The sequence below is a fragment of the Nanorana parkeri genome, unplaced genomic scaffold, assembly GCF_000935625.1.
Source record: "Nanorana parkeri isolate BGI_ZX_2015 unplaced genomic scaffold, ASM93562v1 scaffold1849, whole genome shotgun sequence".
Classification (NCBI taxonomy): domain Eukaryota; kingdom Metazoa; phylum Chordata; class Amphibia; order Anura; family Dicroglossidae; genus Nanorana; species Nanorana parkeri.
Genome location: NW_017308117.1, coordinates 122,567 through 129,030, shown reverse-complemented (window position 1 = coordinate 129,030; position 6,464 = coordinate 122,567).

Below are 6,464 nucleotides of genomic sequence, written 5' to 3'. Positions count from 1 at the left end.
CCCCCCCCCCCCCCCTGAAAATATAGGTTTAAAAAACAGTTGTACAAATATTTTGCAACATAAAAAATTGCAGCACAGCCCTTGGTTTAGAGTGCTGCTCCTCCCTCTCCCATTGTGAGCACTACTGCACAGTAGGCTAATATTAAGTCATATTCAGTAGCTTACACTAGTTCCTTTAAAAATACATTTAATGAATAGATCACCAAATTAATTGTTAGATCTGCCTGGTGTTCAGCTTTAAGAAAAGTACTAATACCGTTTTAATCATTTCAGAAGAACTGCAGTCTATACCACGATAACAGTGGTCAAAGGTACTCTGATGTAATGCAAATTACAGTCAGGGGAAAGCAAGATCATTACAATATCCCCCATTGCAATCATAGCTGTTGTTCTTACTCATAAAGTTATGCATATGAATGTTTGTTAGTGTAAGTTGGTTTCAAATCTGCTTTCAAGATGACAGTATAATTTCCAATGGCCTTTTTTATGTAATATCAGAACCTGTGTTATATGGCTCTTTTCAACATTGCAAGGTGAAAGTTTTAAATTCTTCTGTTCAGGAAATAGTTTTATATGATGGCTTTACAGTATGACTTGCAATTTGTAAAGCACCTTTGTAGCATTAAATTACTTTGAAATGAAGTGTGCACATTGTATTGTATGAAATCTAGTGATTTGCTACCAAAAACAATACTAACTGAACATGCTTGGGCTAATGTACTAGTGTGCTAAATAGTAACCAAAACATTTTTTAGACAATGATTATCTATTTGGAAACAATTTGCCTTGACGTTAAAATTTGCAACATACCATTGCAAATCAGGCAACTGGCATCCATGTATAAAAGATATCTTGTGCACTAGCCCAAAAATATATATTTTTTCTGGTTTTTAAGCTTTTTAATACCCTGCTTTCCATGAGACAGTTGCCAACATGAGAGCCAGGACATTGTTGATAAAAGACCAGTAAAATCTAGGGATGCACTTGTACTCGCTCTAATGCTCCAGATACCGCAACTTCTGGTATCAGGAAGCCGGGCAGCAGTCATTACGTGCTGCCTGGCTTCCTGATTGGCCAGGAAGCTGGCTCCAAGCTCTCTCGTCACCAGGGAGCATGGAGCTAGCTTCCCAGTGAATCAGAAAGCCAGGCAGTGCGTAATGACACACCGCCCAGCTTCCTAATTGGTCGGGAAGCTGTCCACACAGGAAGCCAGTCGGTAAGTCATTACCCACCCCCCGGCTTCCTGATTGGCCAGAAAGCCGACTCCATGCTAACTCGTCACCAGGGGGCGAGGTAGCATGGAGATGGCTTCCCGGCTAAAGAAAAGCTAGAGAGTGAGTCATTACACAGCGCCCGGCTTCCCATGCTTCCACGGCTTTCTTAATAAGACTTCAGGAAGCGGTATTCGGTATCAGCGAGTATCGGGAAAAAAAATATCGGTACTCGATACAGTATTGGTGCAGTTTCAGCTGTCAGGAACTGCACAGAAGATCTGTTCTGTGCTGGAGGGCAGGTTTCATAAAGAGAACCTGTCACCTCCAAACTATCACATAGGGGCTTGTAAGCGTTATGTCATAGAAATAAAAGTAAGTGAAAAAAAAGTAAAAAATAATAAAATAAAAAAGTTATAAAAAAGTAAAAAATAATAAAATATCTAAAAATTAAAAAAAAAAAAATTAAAACCAACCCTGCTGCCCTCGCCATTTGCATGTAAATAATCACACGCATAGGACATTGTGTGTGTGTGTTGAGTGCTGCCTCCATTCCACTGTGTACCATATTGTGGTAGCCAGGCAGCAGAACTCTATTACACACACAGTGTGCATTAAAGGGTAAGTTCACTTTCCCAGGTAATATGAGAAAATGGATTTACCTGATCAGATCTGGCCCCCTCTCCCAACCCCCTGCTTTCAGGGAACAGTCCTTCTGCCAGCATGGGTGTACTGTCGGTACCCCGTACTACTGTCCAGCGCAGTCCTGCCAAATGGACTTTAAATTTTGTTCGCAAATTGCAAGCACTCGTTGGTCATCGTGGTCAGGTGACCGCGCAGATCAATGAGAAGCACTATTCAAATATGGTTTTCTTAGGGATGCACCGATACTATTATTGGTGCCGATACCGAGTATTTGAGCGAGTACTTGTATTCGCCCAAATGCTCAGATACCTTCCCTGATACCGGGACTTCTGGTCAGAAGATTTCCTCTGACCGGCAGTGCCGCAAGGGAACATGGAACCAGCTTCCTGTGCAAACAGGAAGACGGGCGGCAAATAATGACCTGCCTCCCGGCTTCCTGATTGGCCGGGAAGCCAGCTCCTTCCTGATTGCTCAGGAAGCCGGCTCCATGCCAGCGGAAGCACCGGTATCGGCGAGTACTGAAAGCAGAATATCGATACTCGTACTTGATAGTGAAAAACTGGTAAACTGGTAACTTTTATTTTGTATCAAGACAAGTAGATTGTCATGAAAGGATAAGTAGATTGGGCCCCCGCTGGTGTGGCCCTTGGGCAAGTAGTTTTTTTTTTTTAAATTTCCACACCCCTGTGTACATTCCTTACTGCACACCGCTTCACTCTGAACATTGTGCTGTACATTCTGTACCGCATACCATTCCACTCTGCACAATACAATGTACATTGAATACTATACATTTTATGGTGTCTTTAACAGCTACACTTTACCATTGTATACATATTTCTTGTCCCTCTTCACACTGTATACATATTTCTTGTCCCTCTACACAATCACTAGATAGGAGATTGCATTCATTTTTACTGACCCTTCTTTTGTTGGTATACATAATGATAGTATTCAGTATATAAGTTTTTTCTTTCACATTTTACCTTATTATATGTATTATCCTATTCAGTCATCAGACTACAATATTTATTGTCCAAGGCTAGCTAGTAAGCTATACCAATCAATCACTATTTATCATCCTGTGGTCAGATTAAGTCAAGGTGAAATCTGGTTGCTATGAGGTATTATTGCTCATTGTACACAATCATTGAACTTTTCACTTGTTTAACCAAGTCCAATACAAAACACAAAGAATCTATGTGATTACATTGGTATGCTCTCTTGTGGTTTATACATGTCTTAACATTTCTCATTTACTTTTCCAGCAGATATGGAATAAAAATGCCCATTTTTGTATTTAGTACATTTAGCTCATCACTGCCTGACTAACCTCTTTCATTTGCTATGGTATGTTAAGTATCTCCACTAGTGACGTTAGCTTGTATTTCCTGAAACTGCTCCAGCTAATGGTAAATGCACTTTATAAACCCAACTTGAATTGCTTCTATTAAACATTGTCACTATTTGTACCTGCGTGTTTCTATATACTTTCTAAAAATTCAATTTTTAATACCTTACTATTTAAAAATATTAGGGGAATACACCAAACAAATATAAGCAGTTTCTGTTGCATAATTGCCAGTCCTTTTTATAAAAGTTTGTCCTTGTTTATGTAATTAAGAATTGCCATGGCAATAACATATAACACATGCAATACCACTATGTTGCTAGCTAAGAAACAGTTAAAGTAGAATTAAACTCTCCTTTGTTTTTGCATATACAGTAAGCAGTAGATATATGCAAAAACATAAAAAATAAAAAAAAGTTGCCAAAATGGTAAAAAGTTACCTGCGTCCCCGGCGCCCGCTCCTGTCTGAAAATCTGAAGCTTCATCCTGCATGGCCGCTCGAGATGGGGCAGAAGCATGCGCAGTAGAGATCATCGGCGGGGAGCGTGCGCAGTAGAGATCTTCGGCGAGGAGCGCGCCGGGAGCCAGGAGCGTGCATGTCGGACAGACACTGTGGGACAGGAAGAGACAGCAGTCTGTGCTGGATCAGAGACCGACACCAGCGCTGGAGGGATTGCTAAATACAAGTGGAAGGGAGAAAATGATCGGATCAAGAGGCATCATTTAAGGTAAGTTCTTAAAGCAGCATGGGGGTGGGGGGGGGGGATTTGTGACTTTGACATCACGTTACAGGGTGGCACTTTTGGTGCAGTGCAAGTTCACTGCACTGTGTTTGTCAAAATTAGCACTTTTGCAATGGCTAATAAAATGCATTTAATGCACACAGAAGAAAAAACAAACATGTTCAGCTCCTTAAAAGGGCGTTGAATCCACCCATGGTTACATAAGATTTACAGGGTTATTCACAAAAGGGTGAAGAGTTTGGAGAAGACAGGAGAAGTGAACAATCTAGGACAGCATAGCTGTACTGGAAAGTGAGCTGAATTGGAGAATGTTTCCAAACCAGCTATTTTTGCCCTAGAATGTTCACTTATCCTGCCTTCTCCAAACTCTTCACCCTTTTGTGAATAGCCATCTTAGTCTTCATTTAAAATGCTGGTAAGTTTCATGGGTGCAATCAATGTGCATGCAGTGGGATAACTTAGTACAATGCGGCACATGGCGTCCTTAAAATACATGCTCGCACAAAGCCTTTTTAAGATGCATGCCATTTTTCAGGACTATGCATCCTGTTGTTTTGTGATCCATAATAGTTAATTGGCCTTTTTGATATCTAAGGGACTGATGTGCTGAGTAGTGGAGTTATTTTTCACCCAAAAAACGTGCCCCAGGATTTCTACTGAGTGGGTTTCCTTTGCAGTAATTGCAAAAAAAATGTGTATTGAGCGCACTGCGATGAATGGATAAATAGGGGCGATTGAGGGATGGCGTACTGCTCTTTGATGGGCAGGTGGAGGTTTTTTTTGTTTCCAGTAATTGCTGCTGTCATCCATGAATGATCCTGTAGTCAAACATACTTTGATCTTTGAATGCAAGTTTTTTTTAATCAATCTATTATTATTAATTTATTATTAATTACAGGTATTTATATAGCGCTGACAATTTACACAGTGCTTTACAAGGCACATTCATATCAGTCACTACCCCCGAAGAGCTTACAATTTAAGGTCTCTATCTCACATGCGTACGTACAAGGTCCAATTTAGACAGGAGTCAATTAAACTTCCAGCATGTCTTAGGAGTGTGGGAGGAAACCGGAATTCCCAGAGGAAACCCACGCAAGCACAGGGAGAACATGCAAACTTCTTTCGAACCGGGGACTCCCAGTGATGCAAGCCACAAGCGCTAACCACTACCCCACTGTGCTGCCCATCGGGTACATCAATTCTAAAGTCCACCAAGTTTACATCTAAGTTAAGTAGTAAATTAGAGAATCAGGCATTTTTTAAATTGAATTTTTGCTTTCTGTGTTTAACACGCATTTCAATCTAGACACCCAAGGACTTTTAGGTCCCTAGCAACACTTCTGTATTTATTCAATATGCATCTCTCTTAGAGTACATGCACAGAAGCATAGCATCTCTGTGATCAGCTTTGCCTCTGTCTGTGTGGCATCAAACGATCTTTACAACTGACAAAAAAAAAAAAGAAGCTACATGTGTATGAGCAGCATTAGCCAATGACACCCACGTGTGCCCTTAGAGAAAAAGTTATAACAATCTACTGTATTATAGGATGAAGTGGTCTTCACTGTCCCTGTCACCAATCCCACACCTACCTGTGACCTGCACTTATGCATCCATGTAAATAAACGGGGGGGGAGGGGGGTGCAATGCATCTGCTGTATTTCCATGGAGGCGGCAGGATTTGGTGTGAGGAGTCAAGGATAGAATCTCTGCGATACTGCTCTTGACAAGCTGCCAGCTGAGACAAGCTTTTCTTGTCTGACTGTAATATCAGGCATGTATGCACATGTAATATGTGACCACAGCCTTGCCATATTCTGAAAGAAGCTTCAATCACATCTCTAAAATGTTCTCTAGACCAAAGTTGGGAGGAAAATTTATATTTTACAGATATCCACTAGGCATTTAGTCTTTTGCCCAGGGCTGGACAAATCACAGCAGCCAGGTAGCCAACACTCTTTAGAAATGACACCTGGTGCTCAATTTTTCAGGTTTTCTCTAGTTGTTGTAAAAAAAAAAAAATCTTGCTGGTTCCTGGATTAGACAGGTTTCCGAATTCCATTTAAATGTATGCAGCCCTTGTTTAGAATATCATTTTAGAATTTGCTTTCCCTTGAAAGTATACTCCGCTGAAAACGCTTTGCGAGGAACGGTGCTTTGTCTTTCGAGCAGGCAGATAGTAGATTGCCACGGATATTCATAATGAATTCAGAAATGCTGAATGGTGGTTTTGCCCTTAATCTGTAATGGCATTTTCTTACTAGCCTTTCATAGGTGCCAGCAGACACGCATAACTGTCTAAAGAATCATTAATCTTAAAGAAAAGGGAATGTATTTCAATGGTTATTCTTAAAGTAAATGGCTGACGATTCTGAAAGTTTACCTACGAACGGACATTCACTGACAGGCAAGGATGGAAACATTAATATTTTAGGAGGCTTTTCTGCAAACTGGAAAGAGTACTTTTCTTCGTTTTAGTTTCTTTCCATAAGACACACGACTAAATGCAAT